The 26,090-nt window shown below is 42.0% G+C and overlaps 1 long non-coding RNA gene across 2 annotated transcripts; it reads right to left on the bottom strand.

The window, feature by feature from the left end:
• Window positions 1-6,976: 6,976 nt before the first annotated feature.
• On the bottom strand, window positions 6,977-25,513 carry LOC129046563 (uncharacterized). 2 transcript variants are annotated; one of them, XR_010405024.1, is made up of 3 exons: window positions 25,358-25,513; window positions 12,780-12,890; window positions 6,977-9,350 (listed from the first exon to the last, which is right to left on the bottom strand). It is a non-coding gene; the product is annotated as an uncharacterized LOC129046563 (long non-coding RNA). The 2 variants fall into 2 exon arrangements; XR_010405023.1 differs by lacking the exon at window positions 25,358-25,513 and adding an exon at window positions 19,350-19,588.
• Between the last annotated feature and the right edge of the window lie 577 nt (window positions 25,514-26,090).

Below are 26,090 nucleotides of genomic sequence, written 5' to 3' on the forward strand. Positions count from 1 at the left end.
TGAATTAATTATTTTAGCCCAATGGCCAGTTCGGTTACAATTTTTTTTTTTTTAATTTTGATTCCATCAAAGGTATGCACTCTTCCTACTACCTCCTTTACATTTGAAACTGTTAAGAATATATTTAAAGACTGGAAAGAAGACATTTCTGATGACATGCTTTTCTTAGCTCTCCACCCTCTAGTCTCACAATAATGTTCAAGCCTAATGAAGTCAGTTCTGGGCTCTCTTAACTGAGTGTAGAGGTTTTAAAAAAGTCACTGGGGGACCAGTAACCATTGGAGATCTTGTTTTTAGCTCGATGAGATCTCAGTTCCCATAAGAAAAACAAGACATAACTATGGGGAAAATATATATGATTGCTTCACTTCATTCAACTACAAAATCATTCCCTTTTGACTATTACTCTTCTCAAGAGTCAAAAACATAGACTTGTGAAAAATTCAGGCTGAAATCAGGTTGCTTACATTGAGAGACAGCTCCAGCCACATCCCTGCGGCTGACATTGCTAATGGCCATCCCCCAACTGCTTTCACGTTAATCAAACCCTGACTTTGTTCAGGTAGCAAAGGTGCATGGACTTTAGGAAGTACAGGCCACTTCCTCCACACCGATTGTGGGGATTATATTTCCCTTTGCCAGTCATCACTTTGGGAATAGTCATATAACACAATTCTGGCCGTTGAGATGAAGGTAAAGGCTGCAGAGAGGTTTCTGGGAAATTTTTTCTCACTCTTAAAAAGAGGCACAGTGAAGGAGGGTTCTCTCTTCCAGCCTTAAATATGGATGTGTGAGAATATGATGCTTAGAGCTGCCTCCACCATCTCTCACCATTAGGGGATAAGCATGAGGACAAAAACTAACACTGTTAGCCTGGCAGGTCAAAGATGGAAAGAACTAGAGACTTTATTACATAGTTGGGTGCTGAATTCACTGGTCCAGGAACTGCCTCACCACTAGACTTATATGACATAATCTCTTTACACTTAAGCCATGTTGATTGAGTAGGTCTTTTGTTGCTTGTGCTCAAAAGGATCCTGACTGATACTATCATTTAGAAGTATTTCATTATAGGGGCACCTGGGTGCCTTAGTCAGTTAAGCGTCTGCCTTAGGCTTGGGTCATGATCCCAGGGTCCTGGGATCGAGCCCCACATCGGGCTCCCTGCTCAGCGGGAAGCCTGCTTCTCCCTCTGCTCTGTTCCCCCAGCTTGTGCTCCCTCTCAAATAAATAAATAAAATCTTTTTTAAAAAATAAAAGAAGTATTTCATTATAAACATCATTATGCTGTTTTATTAAAAGTAGAATCATTATAGGAGAAGGAGGGGTAAGAGGAGAAAGAGAAGGGGAGAGGAAGAAAAGGAAGGGGGAAGAAGAGAAGAGGAGGGGGAGGAGGGGGAGGAGGGGGAGGGGGAGGGGGGGAAGGGGGAGGAGCAGCAGTACCAGTAGTAGTAGCAGTAATAATACTGTCTTACAAGTATGAGAACCTGCTTTGTGTGCGGTACGATGAGAAGCATTTTAGAGAGTTTATTCCAAAATTCAAGACCATACTTTTACTCTTCCAATTTGAGGCCATAACTCATCCATTCTGGGCTCACCATGTCACTCTATTCCCTTTACACCTGGACCCTGACATTCAGAGAAACCAAAAAATTGGGTCACCATTTGTGCAATTTGTCTCTAGTCTCCGTCCATTCACAGAGAAGGTGCAATGATGCCCTTTCTGCATCCCACTGGGGCTGTCACTGTGTGGTTGCTACCCCAGGATCTGCTACTTAGGTGTCTGATGGAGGAAGATGGGACACAATGGCAATACAATTCTTCATGGTCACCTCATGTGTCCCAGATGCTCACAGAGCTATTAGTTGGGAGGCGTCTCAGAGTAGGGCGTGACCAACAAGGGACTCAGTCAGTGGATATCCGGCTTTCAGATGGTCCTTGCTGGCATTGACAGCCATTAGTGAGGCTCTGAAGATGGACAAGACACAATGGCGCATTTGCTGAAAAGAGTTCAGTTATTAAAAACATGGGTTCAGAAGTTAGAGGACTACAGTCTCAAGATTCACTATCAGCCCTGCCACTTGCTAGCTCTGTCAGAGGGGTTGCATTACCTCCCTAAAATACCTTAGGGTATCTGATGCTTGCTTTCCTCACCTATAAAATAAATGTGCCTGACACCTAGTAAAGGCTCAATAAATCATAGTTATTATTATTCACTATCCTATCCACAAAGAAAATATACAACAAACATGCTGCCGTGGTCATGTTAAGAAAAACCTTCCCTAGTCTATCTTTGTCTAACCACAAAAGTAAAGACTAAATTCTGATTACTGCATCTAGCTATGCCCGAAGATAGATGATCTCTGGATGTACAGTTCCTTCTTTAAGGGTATTTGAACTGGGTTTCTGTCACTTACAGCCAAGATACCTGACCAACACAGCATTAGTTAGGTTCAAGCTCAAGTCTTTCCTCTACAAGGTTTCCCAACACTTCAATACACAAGAAGATGCACAACCTTTTCTAATTTCTGTATGTGCATTTCAGTAATTACCCCTATTTCACTTGGCTTCGTGACTTGACCATATTATGTGCATATCGGGTTTTTCCAACATGTTTTTAAGCTTCTCAAGGCAAAAGCATTGTACTCTTATTTTCTGCCACAAAACCAGGTACAATTCTGGACACATACCAGATCCACGATAAACACACAAAGTAGTGTGAGAATATCAGCAAGGGAGTTTTCACTGGAACCTAAGCCAGGTTCCCTGCTGAGGTCAGGTATTTCTGAGCCTGCCTGGTAACCTGGCAGGATGAATCTTCCAGGAAAGGACCACCCTAAAAGAAGACTGAGTCAGGTACAAGCTCTGTCCAGCAAAAATGCTTCAGTCAATATAGAGACAAAGGGAGTCTAAGCATAAAGTACTTATGCTGAGAACATCACACAGTGCCGTCAAGGGGCCATTTTAGGACAGTGCAGCCTCCCAATGGCGAGGGGGAGTGGTCACCTTCAAGGTGCTGTAGACTCAATGTTTGTACCCCCTCCCATTCATATGTTGAAACTTAATCCCCACTGCGATGGTATGCGGAGGTGGGGCCTTTGGGAGGGCTCCCCCCTCGTGAAAGCGATTAGTGCCCTTATAAAGGAGACTTCGGAATGCTTCCTTGCCCCTTTCTCCGTATGGGAACAGAGCGAGAAGATGGCCAACTAGGAGTCAGGCCCTCAGGAAACACTGAATCTGCCAGTGCCTTCATCTTGGACTTCCCAGCCTCCAGAACTGTGAAACACAAATGTTTGTTGTTCATTAACCGCCACGTCTACAGTATTGGGTGATAGCAGCCAAACGGACTAAGACACAGGTGGTTAGCAAGGCTCCTAACACGGGGCACAGAGATCCTGGCGGCGGTGTGCGCGCTCACAAGCCCCATGCTGATGGGACATAGCTGGAGGACGAGCCCTGGCATCTGGTCAGTGATAAAAATCTTGTCACTCAGAGGGAGCCATTCAAGACATTCTTTGAGGTTTCCCAGAAATGTTAGGGACACTCCTCTGGAGTCTGAACGCTGTTCATTGCATAGTGTCTTGTGGTACCCTCAAGTGTCATTTTCTAGGGAAACATGAATTGCACTTGCAAATTGAGTTGTCAAGGGCAAGACTCCCGTGCCATGGCCAGACCACCGTTTGGCTGTGGAGGAGCAGTTGAAGCAGACCTGCCCTCTTGCTGCTCAGGCACGTCCTGCTCTCTGGCCGAGCTCTCACCCTGGCCGCTTTTCCTCCAAGTGGCTCCCAGATCGGCAGGAACTCCATCTCACTGGGATTCCACCTACCCGGTTGCCCCTGCCCCTGGGAGGCCCCATGGTCATATATTACTTTTTGGCTCCAATTCTGTTTAATTTTTTGAAACTGGATTCCTACTTGTGTCTGCATAATTTTTCTTAGAATTTTGTATCCATCTCTTAAATATCTTGTTTCTCATTTCTCCTCTCCTCTAAGAATGGCTTTAACTTTCAAGGTCTGAAGTCATTTGATATAAAATGCAGTCTGTGGTGCTCTAAGTTCTTTGGCCAACAGGTCTCCATCAACATAAGGTGACCCAGAAGTTGTGATGGCATCAAAGGAATTAATCCTGTATACCTCATTCTGTGGTTTGTGAAATGCTGAACTACGTATAGAACCGATTCCCTAGAGGAAGTTAGGGGGGCTTGTGGAAGCAATGTTTACACTTTAGAGCTACTAGGGTCCTAGTGACTAAATCCTTGTTTCAGAGTTTTGAAAAGTGCCTGCCCATCCTCTGCCTATCCCCTAACCTCCTAAGGCTGTGCCAATGCCCAGTCCACCTCACTGCTTCAGTTCAGTGGGCGAGGTGGCTGTCAGTACTTGGGTTCTGGACACACCCAATGGGGGGGTGTTATGTAATGTGTTCACTCATGAACTTCAGTAGCCCAGGAGGGTTTCTGGGCACCCGAACTGAGGCCAGCGTGAGAGTCTCACCTCATACACTTCCAGGTTGGTCCCTGGGAGTGAGAAGAGGGAAGCCATCCCCACCCCTTCCTATATTCTCTAGGCAGACAGAGCTGCAAGGTACTATGGCACAGAGAAATGTGCCTCCACAGGGTGCAAACTGCTGTTTACAGTTTCCTTTTCACATTTCAGCGAGGCCATCTGTAAGAACAGAACGTTCTCGGTGTCATCGCCCACAAAGAGAAAATGCAGCCATGTGGGCATTTGGGACAATGCTTTCTGGCTCTCTTGTCCAGTTTTAGCCGCACTGGACCCAGTGAAGAGACCGCCTTTCCAAGGGCAACAAAAGCAGAAATAAACAAAGGGGTTTACATCAAACTAAACAACTTTTACACAGCGAAGGAAACAACAAAACAAAAAGGGAACCTACTGAATCGGAGAAGATATTTGTAAATGATAAAATCAATAAGGCATTAATATCCAAAATATGCAAGGAACTCACACAACCAATATTAAAAAAAAATAAACAATCCAGTTTAAAGTGAGTAGGGGGCCTGAACAGACATTTCTCCAAAGAAGACATCCAGATGGCCAACAGACACATTAAAGGTGCTCAACATAACTCATCATCAAGAAAATACAAGTCAAAATCACCATGATATCACCTCACATCTGTCAGAATGGCTAGAATGACAAAGACAAGAAATAACAAGTGTTGGTGAGGACACGGAAAGAAAGCGAGCCCTCGTGCACTGTTGGTGGCAACGCAAAGCAGAACAGCTGCTACGGAAAACAGTATGGGAATTCCTCAAGAAATTAAAAATAGAACTACCAGGCAATTCCACTTCTGGGTATTTATCCTAAGAAAATGAAAACACTAATTCAAAAAGATAAATGAAATGCACCTCTATGCTCATTCTAGCACTATATACAAGGCCAAGATGTGGAAGCAACCCAAGTGTCCATAGATAGATGGATAAAGAAGGGGTGTGTGTTTGTATACACCACACACACACACACACACACACACACACACACTGGAATATTACTCAGGCATAAAAAAAGAACGAAATCTTGCCATTTGCAACAACACGAATGGACAGAGTATTATGCCAAGTGAAATAAGTTGGACAGAGACAAATACCATATGATTTCACTTTTATGTGGAACCTAGAAAAACAAAATAAATGAACAAAACAGAAACAGACTCATAGACACAGAGAACAATCTAGTGGTTGCCAGATTGGAGGGGAGGTTGGGGGATGGGTGAGATAGGGGAAGGTATGAACTTCCAGGTATCAAATAAGACAGGGATGTAAAGTACAACATAGGGAATATAGTTAATAACAGGTAACAATTTTGTATGGTGACAGATGGTAGCTAGATTCATCATGGTGATCACTTCATCATGTCTATAAATGTTGAATCACCTGAAACTAATATAATATTGTATGTCAAGTACACTTCAACTTTAAAAAAATACATAAATACATAAATAAATAGCTTTTCTAGTCAGTTATAAAATCCCAGCTTGGAAACAGTCATGTTTTCTAAGAAATGACATTCTAGTACCAAAAGTCACCACTTCAGTCATTTTATTCCTTTTTCTTTTTTTAAGATTTATGTATTAGAGAAAGCGAGCATGGGGGGGGGGAGGAGGGACAGAGGGAGAAGGAGAAGCAGTCTCCCTGCTGAGTGGGGAGCCCGATGTGGGGCTCAATCCCAGGACCCCGGGATCATGACGTGAGCCTGAATCAGATGCTTAACTGGCTGAGCCACCCAGGAGCCCCAGTCATTTTATTCTGAGGGAAATAGGGGCAAAAAAAAAGAAAAATGTAGCATGTGGCAAATGTAAATGAAAAAATTAAACCCTGGTGGCTGCTGAGTACTCTCTGTCCTGAATAGGCACAAATACATACAGTGGGCATGATTTAATTTTAATTTCAGGTTGAATTAAAATAAGAATGAGCTCGTGGGGCGCCTGGATGGCTCAGTCTTTAAGCGTCTGCCTTCGGCTCAGGTCATGATCCCAGGGTCCTGGGATCGAGCCCCGCATTGGGCTCCCTGCTCCAAGGGAAGCCTGCTTCTCCCTCTCCCACTCCCCCTGCTTGTGTTCCCTCTCTCACCGTATCTCTCTCTGTCAAATAAATAAATAAAATCTAAAAATAAATAAATAAATAAATAAGAATGAGCTCTTTAAAAAAAAAAAGAGAGAGAGAACTTTAGAGCAGTTCTCTCTCAACACCCTTTCCAGCCTACCCCCATGCCTTGCCCTGGAGGCAACGATTCTGCCACGTGTAATCCTAGACCATAAACAGACATCTATTTCTCCATCTATCAGCTTTAAATGATACCAATTTACTCTTAAAATCATTTGTGGGGCACCTGGGTGGCTCGGTCCTTGGGCGTCTGCCTTCGGCTTGGGTCATGGTCCTGGGGTCCTGGGATCGAGCCCCGCATCGGGTTCCCTGCTCCGCGGAAAGCCTGCTTCTCCCTCTCCCACTCCCCCTGCTTGTGTTCCCTCTATCGCTGTGTCTCTCTCTCTGTCAAATGGATAAAAAAAAAAAAAAAAAATTTTTTTTTTTTTTTTTTTTAGAGAGGGAGTAGGGACAGAGGGTGAGGGAGAATCTTAAGCCCAGCACAGAGCCTGATTCAGAGCCCAACATGGGGCTCTATCAAGAGTCAGATGCTCAACTGACTGAGCCACTCATGTGCTCCCCCATCTAGTTTTTGAAATGATCTCTCCCCTTCCCTCCTCTTTATCCTTTTGACCTTTTATATTGCAGCTTTCAGTTCTTCCCCTGGTTACCTTTGTGACTGTAAATAACACATTTACATCACTATTTCATCCTCTGTCAACCTTGGTCAACATCTCCTTTTTTTCATAGAACAAACTACAACTATAGACATCATCTTTGCATTACCAAAGCTGTTAACATTTATTTATGCTCTAGTTCCAGGCGTGTGTGCTTTGTCTATTTAATTTTAAAAGGTAAAAGTGAATACATGGCATTTATACTATTGAGAGAGTAATATGGCTCACTGCTGAACCGAGGAGGTACTAGGGTTGTATTTTCTTCCCAATAGGTTTTTGGGGCTGTGTAGGCTCAGGTGATGATCCCCGGTCCTGAGATGGAGCCTGGCATTGAGCTCAGCACAGAGTCTGCTTGTCCCTCTCCCTCTCTTCCTCCCCCCCACGTACACTCTATCTCTAAAATAAAAAAAGATAAGTAAATAAATAAAATCTTTAAAAATAAATAGAGCAAAGTGGCTACAGAAAGATATGAGATGACAACTGGGTGTGAATAAGGAAGGGTGGAAGTCAAGACGGGAACACATGGAAGGAGACAGATTATGGCGAAAAGACAGGGAGTGAGAACAGAGGGGCCTGGGAGGAGAAAAGCTCTTCTGGGCCAGGAGGGAGGAAATACCCAAAGGGCGGGGCACTGGCAGCCTGGGAAAAGGGGCAGCAACTGCAGGAGTGGAGACACAGGGAGTGGACGAGCGAAGGGACGCAACAATCCATCTGGGCAGAGGCTGGGAGAGGAGAAAGCATGGCTCCCGTCCAGCAGCCTCACACGGGGGCCCTCTGAGCAGTGACTCACAGAATCTGGCTGCACAGCCCCTGGGCTGAACCACCACTCCAAATCACCAAGCAGCTTAGCAAACTAAGAAGTTATCAAAAATATTCAGGGTAGAGCCAGCTGTTGTTGCCAACTTTATACAATATTATAAAAGTCACTTGTCAGCCCTCCGGAGTCCATTGTGTCATTGACAATCCCATCGGTTGAGTCGTTCTGTTTTCCTTCCCCTCGAAAGCCCTGTGGTTTCCTGTCCTTACCATCGCCCTCTGTGGAACTGGGGACCTCCCTTCACCTCACAGCAATTTTTTTTTTTTTAAGATTTTATTTATTTATTTGACAGAGAGAGACACAGCAAGGGAGGGAACACAAGCAGGGGGAGTGGGAGAGGGTGAAGCAGGCTTCCCGCCGAGCAGGGAGCCCGATGCGGGGCTCGATCCCAGGACCCCGGGATCATGACCTGAGCCGAAGGCAGACGCTTAACGACTGAGCCACCCAGGCGTCCCACCTCACAGTAATTTGACGACGTGCTCCGTGACTTCAGCGTGGGCAGAGGGAGTGTACCCAAATCGTAGCAGATGGCATCTCTGCCTTGAAGGAAGACGTAAAAGGAAGGGGAGATGCCACACAGGAACACTCTGGAAAGGAGATGTGCTGATGGGTTTCCAGCCTGATGAGTCTCCAGAGGCAGCACAGTTCAGGGGATGGGCTTCTCCCAGTCCCTCGGGTTCCGTTTCTTTAGTCACAGCGTGACGGTGGGGCCAGGATGGCGATAGGGATTGGACTAGATCAGAAATGGCTCAGGCATCTCTTCTTACTTCTGGGAAGCGTTTTCCTATAATGCTGTGGTGAAAGAGATTCGGAGGCTGCCTCGCAGCTGCATGGGGAAGTGCTAATATGGCTCCGTGGGGTTAAGACCAGTCTTGGATTACTGTCCTAACAGGTGTCCCTTTGTGCCACTGCCAGTCCTCATCAGCCTTCTCTCCAGGGTCCTAAGAGCTCCTGTTTAAATTCATGGAGGCCGACAAGGGTTCTGTCGCAACTTTCACTCTGTTGACCCAGGAGAGATGTGGAAACTGGCCTCGCTCTGTCTGCAGCCTCACATATGTGCTTGCTCAAACATGCTACACTAGTTGTCCAGAAATTCCGTTTTCCAGGTGTTGCCAGAGACCTGAGTTTGGCGACCATCCTCTGCTCTGTAACATTACCCAAGAAGATGTCCATCTTTCTTAAATTTCCCTCTAGCACATGCTGAGATTTGTGACCATAGTTTATAGGTCAATTCTGTGTCCATAACACTGGGAGGATGCTGAAAAAAAAAAAAAAGGTCATTTCCTCCTAAATTTGTATCCCCTATGTGTAGCTCCAGATCTGTTAAGGTTTTAAGAATGGTGATTACAATCCAGCCAAACTTCTTTGGTGATCTATCTCGTCTCCAGCAGTGTATGTGTATGTATTCTATATAACTTAAAAAGTATATAGAAGACATAATTCACACAATTCTTTCATACAATTAGCTTTGAGTTTCATCCTCACAACAGGAAGAGTAGGTATTATTATTTCTATCAACCAGGATGAAATCAAGTCCCCAGGAGTGCAAATGATCCCTACATGCAGCTGAAAGAGCAGAACTAGAATTGGAATCTAGATCCTTTGACAAGAGGCTCACAGAATTTACAAGAGCAGGAAGTTGGGGGAAAACTTGGAGAAGAAATTGAGTGAGGGGATGGGCAGGGAGCGTTACTATAGGTCACCCCCATCCCTTGCTTTGAATAGGATCCAGGAAGCTTAGGTTCAGAGGCAGGCCATGGAAATAAAATTATAATTACTGAGTGAAACAGCTGTTGAAATGAGCCGCAAACATTTTGGCTTCCCTTCCCTTTTAGAATCCTGTATGTTAGTGGTTTCCAGTCCATGTCCTGAGGAGCCTTGGAGTTCGTGAAGGTTCCTGAGGGTGATCATGACAGCATGATGGAACATCTCCACAGTGCCACATTCATCTGCTTTAGATATTGGGCATCTGCATAAGATTTAATTTGAAGAACATTCTGCTACTTAGAAAAAAATTTTTAAAGATCATTATTATACGGGATTATTTAACCTCTTGCCCATTTATTTCTTCAGGACATCTGGATAATTTTCAGCCAAGGAATTTGCCATTAAAAGAGGTAAACTGTGACCCACACTGACACAGAGGGAGCTAGGAGCTGGGGTAATGATCAGGCTTAAGACATAGGATTTAGAAGCCACAGGGACGTGGTCATCCAGGGTCAGAGGAGGTGGCCCACCAAGGCTGTGAGGGTGGGGACTCAGGGCTGCGCAGGACCACATTAGTGAATGCATGTGGTGCAAATAGGAACTGAGAAATAGATGTAGAGGATTGAAATCCCAGGTTTTTCTCATACGTACATCAGAGTTCCTTTAGTTTCCGGTGATCAAGATTGGGCTTCACTCCTGGGAGCCTCAATGTGCTAAGTTCAACTGGAAACACCACCAGCCACAGGAAGTAGAATTGGGTCTTGTCTTCTATTTCTACCGGTTGCTTTCATAAATGTGTGAAATCAACATTCAACCCTGTCATCCAGCTAGACTTCCTGAACTCCATGAATTCTACTAGTGAGCCTGGCTCATTTCAGGTCAGGATCCAGGACTGGGTGTAGAGTTAGGAACAGGAATGGGCACAGGTTCAAACTGTATATGAAAACGACTAAATTTAATCATAAGCCATCATCATCACCATCCCGAACCTGTTATAGAAAAATCAACTTTTTTTTCCCCTCCCACTGCAAAAGAAAGATCAGAGGTCTTGTCAGAAATCATTTTGGGGATTCTGAAATAAAGACATTTCGGAAGCAGGAAAACATGATCATGCAAGCAAGACCAGCAATGCAATTAAACGCTACCCTTTCCTTGACCTCTGTGTCATAGAGACAGCAGCTGATATGCAATATTACCCTGGAGAGGGGGGAAAGACCTTGGGAAGTTTAATCCTGGATATCCTTGGGGTTGAAGACTGAGGTGGAGCACTGGCCTGCCCATGGATCGTGCACGTGAATTCCTGAGTACTGCAACCACTCAGCCTGAGCCGTGCCCCCGGTAATTACACCTCCCCACGGCAGCGCCCCGAACTCAATGTTACATTAGGCAACTGTGGCAGGCCTGTAACCTGATAGCAGCACATTATGTAGTTATGTGGGAACTCTGGTTTCTGGAACAGATCGAGGTTCCCAAGCTCTGGTCTTGTGCCCTTTGGGCGTGTCTCTCACGAAACATTCTTTATGTAGAAAACAGACTAAAACACCAACATGGTCTTTGGGAGTTTTTTCAACAGCAGCATGAAACGGACCCATTCCTTTCAAAGGATTCTTGCCAAAGAGGAGAAAAGTTGCTAAAAAACAATAAATAACTCTCTTCTCTGTCTCACATTTGTCACCTAGCTTGCTTAAATACTGTGCTTTTGGGGTAAGTTATTTTTTTAAAAAATTAAAATGTCATCAAACGATGCTTTATCATTGATCATAGAGGTACGTTACATTCTTATTTCTTAAGGAAGCCACTGAACTTGATAGGAAGGCTAAATGTAATGTTTCAGATTCAATAAATGAAAATGGGTGGGGATAAGTAATGAGGGTAGAGGTCCCAGTTTTCATGCTCATAATGAGAACCAAACTACCAGTGCCTAGTCATTCACCCTTTATGAAAGCCGGCTTCGAGAAAATAGGAATGGAAGGAGAAGCAGCAGAGTACAGCACCTGCGTCATCCAAACTGAGGGACCTGTCATTAGGCACTTGAAGAAAAAGGAGAAATTGGGTGTCACATCCCAGTGGCAGCCACCTTGTCAGTTTGGGCCTTACAAGCTGCGCTCCCATCTTCCCCGCGGGAGGATTCAGATGATGGATGGCGATGTGGCTCTGCAGACCAGATATGCTTGCAGGTTACTTCTAAAGTCACACTGGGGGAGTTGGGGAACATGGATTTATCATAGAGCAGGCAGAAATGGGAGCCTAGGGCAGAGGAGAAAGGACGGTGGAGAGCTGAAGAGGGACAGAATCGCTGGCAGACCAAGGAGGGGAGGACAAGGAAAAGCAGGCGAGGTTTTACGTAGGATAATTTTAGGCAGGATGTGACGCGTGAGACACACAATCCGAGAAAAGAGAATTTCAGACAATATATCTAATGTCTGTGTCAATGATTTGGCTTGGTCACATGAATGAGTAAATGCCAGGTCCCTAGCATAGTGGGAAAGACCCACCGCCCCCTTGGCCTGCTGCCCTCAGGAGCTCCCTTGTCAAGCATAATTGTGCCAATGTGTGGGATGAGTGCAGGGGACACATGTGAAGGCCTGTTTCCCATCAAACTCCATGGGCAGGTATGCTGGCTCAGTTCTGGCACACGCCCCTTGGCCGCTCCCTCTTAAAGGGGCCAGGGAAACCACCTGTGATGCCATATCTTAGGAGCTTCCAGAGGAGAGGTTTTAAAGTCTGAGATGACGTCACTTCAGAATTATTAGCCAACAGCTTTCCCATAAAGGAATATTTCCAAAGGAAGGAGAGTGATCCCTTAGGTGGGCAAATTCTTACTAGAGGAAATTTCCAAGAATACTTCATATCATAGGATATATTTTTCTGACATATTAGTTGTACTTTTAAAAATTTCTCACTTCATACCAGCATCCCAATATTGGTATTTTTATCAAATCCAGAGCACTGCTCTAGCCCCATTTCCTAAGAGACTTACCTTTCAGCTGGGACAGATCCAGGAAGCCACAGAGGTTCCAAGTGGTGCTGTACTGACAACGTGCAGTTGGACTCTGATTAAGGACAGTCCAACCGTAGGCAGGCCAGTAACCTAGGGTCGGGGGAGGAAAGAAGAATGGTCCAATGAGATTCCCTTCTTGAAGTGTTTGGGCTTGGGTAACTGAGATACTTAGCTGTAAGAAGGTCATGGAGATGGGGGCTGGGATGGCCATCATAAGACGTAGGCTAAATGAGAGGAGAACAGAACACATATGGGGGAAGGGAAGAGGAGAGGAGAATACCCCTAAAAAAGAATGGTTTGAGTTCCTGGCAACATTGCAAGCTCCACGAGCTCTTGTGGGGCGTCATTTCTTGTTTTTGAATTTCTGTGACTCTTCTGTGTTTCCTAACCCTCACACCTCCCTACCACCACTCCCAGCAACTCCCCTTCCAGAATACCACCTCCCCAACAGGTTCGTCTGGCTCTCTGTCCTTCCAACCATGAGCAGGAATGCCTGAAGAAAACACCTCCCAAACTCCACCCAGAATTACCTCTAAAGCCACCAAACCAAGACAAATACAAACTTTCAGAAAAAAAGAAAACTTAAGTGAAAAAGAAATAGTCACAAACTAGATCTGACCAAAATAGAATACATTTTGCTAAATTTAAACTTTTAAAGTTACAGTTTAAACTAAAAAGTGTTCATCCTGAAGAAAAGAAAGAATGAAAGAGGGCCACCAGTGAGCAGAAAAGGAAGAGACCAAAAAATTTTTTTAAAAGAGTGAACAGAAGAAGAAAAAAACTAGAGAGAACTCGGACACTCTTTCCACGAGGAGAAATGCCAAAAGGGGACACCTACCGTGTGCTATTTGCTTTACACACGCTATCTTGTTGGATTCTCACAACTGGCACTATTTTTATGGGAGTACAAACATGAATGCAAAATAGGTAAACTGCCCAAAGCTAGCAAACAAAAAAGAACAAAATCCCTCGGCCGGCTGGCTACAGAGCTAATGCTCTGAAGGAAGAACACGTTTGTCTGAAGAGTCTCCAGTCAGGCATTTGAGGAAAAAGCTCACAGTCGTGAAATGCCGTGAGAGGGGTCAATCTTTCACAAGTTTTCTCACCTGAAAGTCTCAGCCACAAATGTTGAGGACTCTACTGAGTGTTTGCAATTGTTGGGACTTTCCATGCAGCTGGATCTTTTACAAAACAAATCCTGGCCTGAGACATGATTACCAAGAGAGACAGCTGTGGGGTGCGGACTTGCGTGTAGCCTCATCTGAGGTCAGTATTGAGCAAACAGCATCAGGCAAAAGGGTGCCTCTTGGAAAAAGCCTGGGTGATATTTGCCAGAGGAGGTAACTCCCAGCAAGGACAGCACAGACTCAGTTGTGGGTAGTTTATAGCGTGTAGATGTGGGACATTCACCAATGGGGGAGTCCTTGCTTTTCCTGCATGTGGAAGGAAGTCTTTACCTAGCACAATTAGGAAACAATTCAGCTACAGAGTTTGAAACAGACTTGCCTGTGACTTTGTTATAGCTGGCCCAAGAGCTTTGAAGCTCAAAGCAGTTCCTTAGCCCTTCTCCAGAAAGCGAAGACATTCTGGGAGAGATCCCTATTCTACAAGGGAGCACATTTGAGAGCAGAAAGACCAGAGTGAGTTATGCTAAATTATATACTGCAAGCCCAAGTCAGGCAAAAATCAGAACTTGAAAATGCTGACTCCCAGGTGAAGGTTTTGTGCTTTGGTGCCTTTGTTTTATAACACCCAAGGGGTCTTGTATTATCTCTTCCTTATTCACTCATTGGTCATAGATATATTGAAACACATATGCCTGAGATATGGAAGACACTTCCAAGTGCTAGAAAATTCAAAGAAGAAGACACAGTCTTAGCCTTTGAGGGCTGATATTATGTACAGCAGTCCTCCATTGTGGGACTGGGAAATACTACATCTAAATTCTCCATTGTAAAGTTGGGAAAGTAGAAATTATTTTATACAGGTATATTAAGTGCTATGTGAACACACAGGAAGAAAATTACTTTGGTCTGGAGGAGTCAAAGAATGCTTCATAGGGGAGGCAATGAATAAGTAGATGTTTCACAGGGGGTTAGAAAAGTAGATTCTAAGTAATGGAAATGGTCTATGCATGGCTTTGAAAATAAGAAAGAACAGGCATGTTTGAAAAATAGCAAATAACCTGCTACACTGCATTTTTGGGTTAAGATTGGAAATGTTCCCGAGTCAAATCACGAAAAATTTTGCGTGCTAACATAAGGTTAGAATTAAAGCTGTAGGTGTTACAGTTCTAGCAACAGATTTCAGAAAGGGGAGTGATATGATTATATTTTAGCCTTACAAAATAATTATGATTCAAAATAAACATGGAAAATTAAGAGTAAGGATTTCTATAAACTCTTTCTACAACCTACTGAAAATGACAGTGAGGGAATTAATGAAGGCAAAAACTCCAAAGACAAAAAAGCTGTAGAGGAGAAATCAGACAGGAATTGTCAACTACAGTTTAGAAGATGGGAAGCCGAAAGAAGAGGAGTAACTGAGCAAAGTAGAGAAATCTAAAAGCCTAGTAAGAGGAAGCCAAGAAGAAGCTAGATAAGTTGCTCTAAAAATTTCTGAGAGGTCAGGAATTGGTGGTCCCCAATATTTGGAAGATGAAGGGAATGGAGAGGGGGCAAAAAACAAAGATTTTGATGAAATCTGCCTAAGTTATAGACCCTTCCCTATGCCCCACAACTAGGTATCTCTCTCCTGCTCTGGTAAAAAGCAAGATGTTTGCTCTCTAGAGATGCTGAACAAGCATGGTTCTGGACTCAGTGATGGCTCGGAGCTAGACAGAATAGGATTAAGTAAAATCCATTATTCTGAAGCATAAGGCTTCTCCAGCTCTCATGGACTTAGTTAGCTTCTTAAGTCTCCTTCCCTTACCTCCATGAATGTTGACGTTCAAGCTTATGCTCCCATGGAGGAGACTGGCAAGTTCCTCTGTGGAGAAAGTGAGCAGCCCGAAAAGAACACACCTACCAATACTGACATGGCAGTCACCCAACAAAATGCCTGGGTCCCACTTCATGGCTCTACAGGAAAGCTCAGCAGTCAGAGAGTCCTACAAAGGGCTTCCAATCAACTTTTTATCCCTGGACACCTAAATGTAAACAGGCAGCCAAAGATCTCCAGATATATGAGGAAATTCTATAATATGAAAGACAGATTTAAAAACCCAAAGTAACTACAAATAAATGGGAAAAAATAAACCATGGAGAAAAAGAGAGGCAATCCAGAGAAGAAAACTTCAAAAACACTTTTATTAATTAACCGTTACTGCATCCATAAAACAAGAGGATGCAATAAAAGGGAAATAGTGAGCAAGAAAAATCTAAAAATTACAAATATAAAAGTAGAATTTATTTTAAATCAATACAAGAATGGGAAGTTGAGAAAGCCTTGCAGAAAGTAGTACAAAAACATAGTGATGAAAAATAAGAAAGTAAAATATCCACACCAAGCATATCATTATGAAATGTCCAGATACTAGGATATACTAGGATTAAAGAGAAAAACAGTTCCCACATAAAGAACCACAATGGCATTGGGTTTCTTAAAAGTAACACTGGAAGCTAAAAGACAATGGAGCAATAACTTCAAAATTCCAAGGAAAATAAGTTCTTTCTACCTAAGATTTAATACCTGGCCAAACTTTCATTTATTTCAGTGTGACATTAGAACAGAGGTATTGACAGATACGTGAAGTGTGTCAAACATTACTTATGCTCACCAAGATTTGTTTTTCCTTTCCTTCCTGGTACATGGAACACTATACTTCCCAGACCTCTCCAAGTTAGGTGGGATCATGTATTCTGATCAAGTAGGTGTGCCCAGAAGTGACATGTCATTTCCTGGCCAAAGCACTGAAGGGGGATGTATGAGTTCTACGCTTTCTACAGAGGTCTCCTGTTGAGATAGTGGAGCCATAAGATGGGAACATTTTGTATCACTGAATTACCACATGAAAGATAACTGCCTCGGAGGGCTGCCCAACCTTCAGCAGACTTATGTGAGCAAGAAGACACTTAATACAGTAAACCATAAAGATGCGAGGCTTATGGTTACTGTAGTGTAGTTTAGGCTCCCCTAACACACAACCTATCATAAATATTTCCAACTGCACCATTTCTCAAAAAGTTAATGGCTATCCCATGGCCCAGCAATTCCAGTCCTAGGTTATATACCCCCAAACAATGAGTGCATGTGTCCAACAAAAAGACAGAACAAGACTATTTGTGGCAGCTATATTTACAATATCCGAATACTTTACTTTCATACCACATACCACAGCAAAAAACAAACAAAAGAACAAACTACTAGTACATGCAACAACATGGATGACTCTCCCAAGTATATAATAAACAGTAAAAGAGAGTCAGATATAAAAGAGTACATACTTTCTGTTTATTTACATAGAGTTCAAGGACAGGAAGAACTAATTGATGGTGATAGAAGTCAGAATAGTGATTACCTCATTGGGGGTGGTGTGATGGTGGAGAGTATTGACTTGGAAGAGACATGAGCAAACTTTGTAGAATGCTGGAGATATTCAGTATCTTTTTTTTTTTTTAAAGATTTAATTAGTTACTTACATTATTTAGAGCAGAGTGGGGGGAGGGGCAGGTGGGGAGGGAGACAGAGACTCTCAAGCAGACTCCGTGCTCAGTGCAGAGCCCAACACTGGGCTCGATCTGATGACCCTGAGATCATGACCTGAGTTGAAATCAAGAGTCAGACTCTTAATGGGCTGAACCACCCAGGAGCCTTGATATTCAGTATCGATGGTGGTTATATGAATATGTATACAAAAATTAATTGGGCCGGACACAAGTTGAATATACTTTACCATATGTTTGTTGTACCACCTAACTATAAAAAAATTTTTTTAAGAAACTACTGGAAACTGTGATTCACCAAAATGAGGATATATGCCAAAAGTAGGAAATCATGGGATACAGGCATAAGAAATCCCCCAAAGGACAGAGATGAAGGGAATTCCTCAGAAGATGGTGAGTCCCAGGATGGCAGCTGAACAGCAGGCTGGAGAGCAGTCAGCCATGATTGAGGCCAGAGACAGGGGGCATTAAAGATAGAAGAATCTAGAGAAAAGGAAAAAGAAAAAGAAATGGATAGACTATCTTGTGTTGATTTCCATTCAAGGGAGTTTTACTATTCTATCAAAGAATTGGTGAGAAATTAATGATAAACACAAAAAAATTAAGCAACAAAAAAAAGAGGCTATTATTAATGAAGTTACATAAACATGCTACCATAGTATGTTGTGTGGCTGAGCTATAAATCTAGCCAAAATATTGCTATATAATTACATTGGGAGGATAGGAAGAAGGACAGCAAGGTGGGAGGAGTGTGCCACAAAAGAGTATGCTGAGAAAGCTGAATTATCAACTGTAGAAGAAAACCAATAAAGGGGCACCTGGGTGGCTCAGATGGTCAAGCGTCTGACCCTTAATTTAGGCTCAAGTCATGATCTCAGGGTCCTGGGATGGAGCCCTGTGTGGGGCTCCCTGTTCAGTGGGGAGTCTGCTTATCCCCTTCTTCCCCTGCCCTTCCCCTGATCACTCATGTGCATGCTCTTTCTCTCTCTTTCTAGAATAAATAAATCTTTTTAAAAAAAGAAAAGAAAAAAAAACAGTAGAGAGCGCTTACATCTGAAAAAAAAAATAAGGAAATAGCTGCATGCATATTATTTAGAAATATGAAAACAAAGAAAATAAGCACTTGAAAGTGTTTTGACTTAAGATGGAGAAGGTTAGGCAGAGGACTATTTTCATTGTACACCTTGTTGTATCATTGACTTCTAAAGCTACATGCATAAAGTATTTCACCACCATGTTGAAGCAATTAGAAGACATTTCAGAAAACTCTAAGAGAGCTAACATAAAATTAAATAACTCATTTCAAAGCACATTTTGATTCCAATTAATTTTTTTTTAAAGACAGATTTATAGTAGCTAGTAATTTTCATTGGTAGAGGAGGGGTTTGTGAGAGGTCGTAAAATCATGCTGTAATCCTTTTGGGGATCCAAAAAGCTGGGACATCAAACTCTGTCAGTCCCAGGTGTTTACTTCAAAGAAACAAAGAGTCATGAGAAAAATACCTTCTATCAGCTTATCAGCTCTTTCACAGCTCATAGCATGATAATATTGGACCGGGGTTGAGAATTTTTAGATGTAAGCACTTTTGGTCACTATTTTAAATCCTGATTGTGCAATTTAAATGTGCTTAAAAAGAAAAAAAAATCAGGTTCTCTCAAAGGGAGCGCGGTCCCATTAAAACAAGGCAACCTATGCCTAGAAGGGGGTGGTCTTGCCAGCTCTGCAGGATTACTAGAGCAACCAGTTGTGGGAAAACACGGGGAGTGCTGTGTAAGTTAAGATGGCTAAGAGTAGCAAGTGGCCAAAAACTTGAACTCGAAGTGGCTTAAACCATAAAAAGGGAATGTATTCAATCCTCGAAAATGCTCAGAGGTAGAGAGATACCAGACAAGGCTGCATCAGGGATGATGTCACCAAGTGTCCAATTCTCCGTTGTTTTCCGCTTCGCACACCACGGCGTCAGCTCCAACCTGAGGCTGGAACCTCTCTTGGTTTTAAGAAGGCTGCTACTTCCCGCTGGGGCTAATGCTTCCGCTTTCAAGTCTGCTGGGAAAGGGTGAGCATCTTTGACTGATAATTCCCAGCAAGAGTCTCAAATGCGCTTGCATCGGAGAGGCTTAGGTCACGTGCCTACCGTTGACCCAATCATTGGCCAGGAGATGGATGCACAGGAGACCCAGGTGAACTCAGCCTCCCTAGAACCACACTGAGGCTTAGGTGGAGGGGGGGAGATAGATGGAGAAACAACCATTAATGTCCCCAAAGATACTTAAAAAGGAAGAAAGCTCAGAATGTGTTGGCAGTCGGAAATTGACTATTTTAGGATTATTACACAGTCCACATATTGTTACCGCCAAATTCTTATTTTTAAAATTTTTGTGGAAACCCGAAGAGAGAACGTCAAGAAGAGCAGGATATTTGGAAAAGTGTGGACTGTTCCATAATAAGCTGTACGTAGGGAAAGCATGTTTCTCCTATAGAATGAAGAGTAGGAAAAGGTAATGCTATGGTGATATAAAGGGTTTAGGATTTTTTTACTAGATCTAGTGATCTCAGAATAATAGGCAAACCCTTAGAAAGTGCCTAAATCAACTCAAGCCTGGGGGAAAACCATAGCATATCAAGCTGAAACTGAAGAGTAGTAGCGGGACATTTGAAAGGATTTGTTCAAAAGGTCAAACCATGTAGGACTAGATTCTCCAGACATTCCTAGATTGAGTTATTTATATTCAAAAAAGGATAATAATGTCCACCTTACATGGCCATCAGGAGGATTAAAATAGATACTATTTGTTTAAGTATGCATGAGGAGTGAAGTAGGAGGAGTGTATGAGGAAGAGTATGAATAACTGTTGAAGATGGAAAAAGCTACCAAAGTTCATAATGTAAGATCTTTCTCAGTGTTTGATGTAGTAGTAAGTCTGATAAATGTTCCACTTAGCTGTAAGTATAAGGCACTGAAAGTATAAAAATGTGTAATTGAGTGGAAGATTACACTACCTTTGGCTCCTTTCATTACAACCTGTGTGAACACTGACACGTTATTTTACCGCTACATCTATCGGAGGTCCATTAAAATTGCAACCCTAGTCTCAGGAGGGAATAAATTGAATTTATAACGCTGGCCTTGCAAATGCAAATCAATTGGTGATGGGAAATGCCGCTCAGTGAAAGAAAAAAAAAAAAAGGATTCCATAATTTCAACAAATGTGAAAAAAAAAACAAAAAACCAGTATTCTGGTGTGCATATGTGTTCAAGAAAGATTGAGTGATCATTTTAAGATGTCTGAATTTTGTCATTTTCATTCTGTTTGTATTACTTTGGTCAATATGTTTGTTGTAAATACTGTAGCTCAGTATTTGATGAGCATTCTTTTTTAGGCTGGACTGCTGCCACAGTAGAACCATATAGTACATAATTTGCTCTAACGAATCATTATTTATATTAATCATATGTCCTTCTAACTCATTGGCATTAAGATTGCTAAACAATCTCAACCATGGTAGTAGTGAACAAGACTGTTCTGTGAGCATGGATTGCATTCGTCACTAGTCAATGCTTTGCAGAATACTGGGTGTATTTTAGACTAATTTTTAAAAAGGAGAGAACAAGTGGCAAATGAATATATTTCATATTGCCTAATATCTCATTGTATTCTCTCTTAAATGGGTAAATATTTAACAACTGTTTTGCCAAGTATTCTCCAGATTAATAGATGCTCTGAAGCAGTTTTTAAATATTTTTATAGCTATTACAAATATGAAGAATTTATAACAAGCAAGTTCATTGATTCTTGTGTTTGTATTAAACAGGTGGTAGAACTAATCACAAACTAAATTCAAGGTGTATTTCAGGTGCTTTAGTGACATAGAAATTTGACCCCAACCTCTCAATTCTTTGTAAAGTTCTCATTGGATAAATACAACGGATGATATAAAAATGGCCAAAGTTTGTAAGGACATTATTATCTAGCTTTATAATAATGATTTTGATAGTAGATCCTATGAAACACTCATCAGGGACCAGGCCCTGTGCTAAGCATTTTGCAAATAGAATTTATTGGCTCTTCTAAAAAAGGAACATAAGCCATATTATTTCTCCCATTTTACCATAAGAAGACATTGCAGGTTGGAGAGGGTCATTAACTTGCCCAAATCCACAGCTAGTGGTTGATGGAGCTGAGGTTTGAACCCAGGCAGTCTGAATTCCAAATCCATATCCAGGATGACTCTACAATAGAGCTAAGACTGCCAATAACTTAGGGCTTTTATTTTGGGCTTTCATCTTTTTTACTTGAAGGGTGTTTCTTTAAAACATGCCAGTTTTTCACTTTTAAATCCTTTTCATTTTATTACGGCATCTTATAGCTTTATATTAAAAAGTGGAAAAGGTCATAAATCAATTGTACAGATGGCCCTGACTTACGATGGTTTGGCTTGGAATTTTTCAACTTTACGACGGTGTGAAAGCAATACAAATTCGGTAAACTTTGAATTTTGATCTCTTCCCGAGAGAGTGATGTGCAGTCTGCAATTCTCCGGTGATGCCAGGCAGGGTCCCTGGGCTGCAGCCCCCAGTCAGCCACAGGGTCAGGAGAGCGAACAGCTGATACACCATTCTATTGCTCACTTTCAGTACAGTATTCAATAAATTATATGACATAGTCAACACTTTATTATAAAATAGGCTTTGAGTTAATGATTTTGCCCAACTGTAGGCTAATGTAAGTGTTCTGAGTGTGCCTAAGGTAGGCCAGGCTAATTAGTGAGGATGTTTGGTAGTTTAGGGGAATTGAATGCCTGTCCGACTTATGGTGGATGTATCAGGAGCAACCCCATTGTAAGCTGAGGAAGATCTGTATTTCATTTTTATTTTTATAAAAGGAAGACAATAAAATAGTGTTCTGGGCTACGGTATAGGAGAGCATCTGTGTGTGGTATGAATGCAATAAATTTTGATAATATTATTTAAATCTCTTTAGAGTCAGCTCTGGAAAAGAAGAAATACCTAATGACAATGAACAATAGAGGGAAGTTTGATGACAAGTTTAAGACAGTCTTAAACTGAGTTTAGAGCTCTGTGTTTCAAACCCTTAGAGAAAAAAGTTATCCAGATCAGGATGATGATGTGTCTTCAGTCCTCAAATATTAATTTGTTACTGCCTATCACAGACTCTTTACTAGAATGGTATTTCTAGACCAAAGATAAAAGAGAACTGCTTGATAATATTTTTTATCGAATCCCACCTACTTCAGATATTTAGAAAATTTTTGTTAGCTGAGATGTTCAAAAAATTACCAGAATTAGTGCTATGTGATTATAACAATTTATGCTATGATGTCTTCAAATCAACCCAATCTACTTTCTTCATGTTCCAATTAGTTCACAATATTTCAAGATAAATATTTATTTATAAATAAGAATTGGCAGTTGCCAACTTTTAAAAGCAAGAGATGTTCACCATGGTATTTATTCTTATAATGTCTACATTACTGAAAAATAGAAGATAAACCAAAAGATAGGAAAAATGCTATCAAATAGCCACCTTAAAAAAAAAATGCCCCTTGGTTGATACTTGATTTGGGTGGTTCCTACATTATAGAATCCACTGGACAAGCATTTAGATCTGGATTTGTAAAGACTAGGCAATACAGACATTTCTTCTCTTCTTTTACTTAGAACAGCAATACTAACTCTGCCATGTAATGCGTGCTGGTTTGAAAATGTTTTTTAAAATATGAACTATTTTTTTTTTTTAAGATTTTATTTATTTATTTGAGAGAGAGAGAATGAGAGAGAGCACATGAGAGTGGGGAGGGTCAGAGGGAGAAGCAGACTCCCTGCCGAGCAGGGAGCCCGATGCGGGACTCGATCCAGGGACTCTAGGATCATGACCTGAGCCGAAGGCAGACGCTTAACCGACTGAGCCACCCAGGCGTCCCTAAAATATGAACTATTTAGATAGAACACAGTAAATAAAAGCACTACATCTTTGTTTAGCTAGGTCAATGTGAGGAATTATGTAGGTTTAGTAGCAACAAAATGTTCGAGTATTCTCTGGCTTAATAATTTCAGTAACTTAGCAAAAAATCTATTCCTATTTATTATTTGTAATGTTTGGGGAACAAATATGCTGATAATTCTTTTGCAACTCTAACATGTATGCAACAGGACCCTTTCTAAGTTTGGGACCCTATGAGGTACTAAAGCAAGCATTCACTTCTCTCACGCTTGAGGTCACAAGTTTTTGCAAGTCAAAAATGTTGAGCATGCCAAAAACATCATGCTGCACACTACCAAATAAAAGAACACTGTTATTCTTACAGGGAAAGGTTTGACAAGACAGGAAATAGGCAGGGTCAGAGAAGTTTACTTAATACTGAGACTTATTTAACCATCGTGAAGCCAAAATACAATGACAGTTAAAAAAATAAACAAATAGCAGTTACACAAAACAAAACCCCAGGATACATGGTCTCTACCGAAACTGATTATTAGATTTTTAGCAAGTACGGGAAGTGGGTATCCCCAGAGAATCCTCACAAAATCCCTAGACATCTTCACCATTGACTTCTGTCGCATGCCTTTCACTGAGATAATGCGGATTCAAAGGGCTTTAATCGGTGGGTAGAAATTTGAACAAAGAAAAATCAGGCTTAAAAGGCTGCAAAAGAACTTCATTGAAGGGAATCATTTTAAAAGCTGTGTTCTCTTAAAAATGGGGAGGGAGGAGGAGGAGGAAAACAGAAAATGGAAGATAGGAAAAATCTAGCTGTTCATTACAATTTTCCATTTTTTGTTTAAACACAGCAGGAGGGCAAAGCTGCTGGCTTCCCTTCATCCTTGCAAATGCCAGGAGGGATTATGCAAACCCCACAACCACCCAAATCTTATTTAAAGTTATAATCATTGTTCTCATTTAATGACTTTTGCCTGCTTTCACTCAAATATTGCTGCATCTTGTTTCCTGCCAGTTTGGACCCACTGGGAGTCGTCAATTCATAATTGCAGATAAACCTTTAAAAAAAAAAAAAGAAAAATGCTACCTTCACCAAAAAAGCAAACATCAAGTGACATCTAGTGGATGTCTGGATATTATTTTCTAAGGCCTCTGAATAGCAATATTCTCAACAATAAATTGTCTTAATATCGCTTATAATTTTTGTTTCTCAGGTGAAAGCCTCTGTCTTTTCCTAAAACAGAAGGACACGTTGTCAGATAGAGAAGTGGCTGTTATGTTTTCTCAAAGAAAAGAATTTTCTTTTCGTTAGCATATGAATAGCAATTCTCAAGATAAACCATCCTGGAAGTAACGCACCTGTAACTCACACCATAGAGTGTGCCAAAAAAGAAGTCATGGGGGCGCCTGGGTGGCTCAGTTGGTTAAGCGACTGCCTTCAGCTCAGGTCATGATCCTGGAGTCCCGGGATCGAGTCCCGCATCGAGTCCCGCATCCGGCTCCTTGCTCGGCAGGGAGCCTGCTTCTGCCTCTGACCCTCCCCCCTCTCATGTGCTTTCTCTCTCTCAAATAAATAACTAAAATCTTAAAAAAAAAAAAAAAAGAAGTCATGGTATATCCAAAGTTGGACAATTATTTGGGCTGTTATCAACTGTGTAGATGGTTCTTAAGAGAAGATGACATTTCAGGTCCCCAATTCCTCTGTTTATCTATAAACCTAAGGAGCATTATTAATTTGACAAATCTGTATTTAGTCCAACTATGGTCCCCATTTTTCTTCCCTCCCCCTCCCACCCCGCGGGAGAATTGTGTAGGTATCTAGGTCCATTTTCCATAAATGAGTAACATCTGCTTGTTCTTTGCAATTTATTAAAGAACAGTGACTTAACCAAGAGAGCAGCTGAAAACTTAATTGGGATTGGGATTGCTTACCAACTCCTCCCCAGTGATGTCATGTGTCCGAGAGGCGTCGTGGAGAATACATGCCTTGCTTTGGTTGTCTAAAGACTGCTTTTGTTAAAGAGACAGAAAGGGAAATTACAGAGGAATTAAAAGATGGGGTCTAAATTTAGTATTTTCTTTCCTTTCAAGGAAAGGAAACTTGGAATATGCAACTGTAACCCAAAAGCCAGCTGTCTGGCTGTCCCCAAGACTTGCAGCCTTTTAGAGCTGCTCTTCATTTTAATAATAACACACACACACAGAGTCCTGCATGAAGACCTCCTCTGACTTCCTGTAGAAAACCTAGCACTCCCTCCTTCCCTTCTGTTCCCCCCAATCATTTCAGGAATTCTTGAGAGTTCTGCTCTTTTTTTTTTTGAGAGTTCCACTCACTGTTAATCTCAGCTCTGCATCAAACTTCATAGCACTGTCTTGTTCTTTACCTACTTTGGCCCATATGCAAACTTTTCAGCTTTTTGTCGTCCTCTAAAGCACCCCGGACGCTAAAGCTGTGTGTGCCGTCAACTTTACCGAAGTGTGGGTAAGAGGAGGGAAGCTGCTGCACAGATGGCTCAGCAAACCGATGACCGGACTTGGTGCAGTGATACAGTGTCTGGGATTTGTTTCCAAATAATTCACTGGGGTTGGGGATGGGGGAGTAGGTGGGGTTACAGAAGAAACAAAATCAGCTCTGAGTTGGTAAGTGTTGAAGCTGAGTGATGAC

This window comes from Mirounga angustirostris, unplaced genomic scaffold, assembly GCF_029215605.1.
Source record: "Mirounga angustirostris isolate CCGP_5_RB_7025 unplaced genomic scaffold, mMirAng1.0.hap1 SCAF_9, whole genome shotgun sequence".
NCBI lineage: Eukaryota > Metazoa > Chordata > Mammalia > Carnivora > Phocidae > Mirounga > Mirounga angustirostris.